Source organism: Desmodus rotundus, chromosome 13, assembly GCF_022682495.2.
Source record: "Desmodus rotundus isolate HL8 chromosome 13, HLdesRot8A.1, whole genome shotgun sequence".
Lineage (NCBI taxonomy): Eukaryota > Metazoa > Chordata > Mammalia > Chiroptera > Phyllostomidae > Desmodus > Desmodus rotundus.
Genome location: NC_071399.1, coordinates 59,290,461 through 59,291,831, shown reverse-complemented (window position 1 = coordinate 59,291,831; position 1,371 = coordinate 59,290,461). Strand labels below are relative to the sequence as shown.

The 1,371-nt window shown below is 39.1% G+C and overlaps 1 pseudogene; it reads right to left on the bottom strand.

The window, feature by feature from the left end:
* Nucleotides 1–349: 349 nt before the first annotated feature.
* Nucleotides 350–957, bottom strand: LOC112311021 (ADP-ribosylation factor-like protein 6-interacting protein 1 pseudogene; annotated as a pseudogene).
* Between the last annotated feature and the right edge of the window lie 414 nt (nucleotides 958–1,371).

Genomic DNA, 1,371 nt, shown 5'->3' with positions numbered 1-1,371 from the left:
AAAGATCAACTTGAACAATTATCCTAAGTCACCGTTAACTGTACTAAAGAGTGAATTCACCTGGGTATTATTTTAAATGAATTTGCCTATAAGAATTCAATTAACCCTGGGTAAGAAAAATCAAAACAAGTTGTATTCCTGAGTGAGCCATCCATATAAGGCAAGCTGATGACAATGCACCCAGATACACTTGACATGAAGATACTATGTGTAAAGCATTATGAATTTTTAGTAACTGAGGGAAGAAGGAGTGAGAGCAAATAACTACTTCTGTAGAAGTTGAGTATCCAAATAACAGAAATTGTTCTCAATGTACATGCCATTAATCACACTGAATGAAGAAGATGTGTTATTCACTTTTCTTTTCTTTTTGCTTAAGAAGCTTGTTCATCTCCCTTTTTGCCACTCCAGTGTACTTCAAAATGACTCCATGCTGGTTCAGTCCAGGAAGTGGCAGTGAGAAAGTCACTATCAGGTAGGTGAGAAGAAGGTTGTGGACCTGCTGTCCCACCCAAGCAACTGCAGCAAAGGATGATCATGGTCATGAAGTGCATTTTTGGCTTTTCTTCCTTTAGTGTAAAGAGGCATTTCTACCAGCACACAGTTCTGTGTTGAGTTTTTACTAGACTGCTACAAATTTCATGGAATCTTTGTTGCTGCTCAGTGGTCCATTTATTAAAGCCAACAATTGTAGGCACTAGAATGGAACAAAGTAGTCAGCCAAGTACAAAAACATAACAAAACAGGAAACACCAGACAGAACAAAGGGATCGAGATCTTAGATGGTTGGAAACACCAAAGAACCACACCCACGATGGCAGGTGGAAACCAGGGTCTTGCCCATCAGAGGATTTCATCGGCCATCAGCACCACCTCTCCCCATCCTTGGAGCTGCTCTTCCAGACTTGCAGTCTCTGCAGGCAGTAAGCTGGTGCTGCAATTATCTCCCTCTGCCATCACCCCCAAGGTGCTGCCTCACCAAGCATAAACCAGCCTCCTCACAAGGCTTCCTCTGCAATCAGCACAGTGACCACAACCCAATTCTAATTCTTAAAAGGACTTTTGATCTAACTGAAGACATGGTTAATCCATGAAATTTTCAGAGATTATTACACCTGACCACAAGGATGAAGGCAGTGTACCAAATAAAACATTTCTTAATCACTTGGGTAAAAAGATCTTTGGAAAACAATTAGAGATGCTGCCAATTTCATGCTATTAGACTAATATTTTGTGGATCATAAACTCTTTTAGAAAGCTTCAGGCAAAATTAATTAGATTAAAAAAACATTCTCTCAGATTAGTTGATGCTTTAATTAGGTGGACACAAAATAAAAAGCTCAGTTTTATTAGATTTATTAAATTATTACC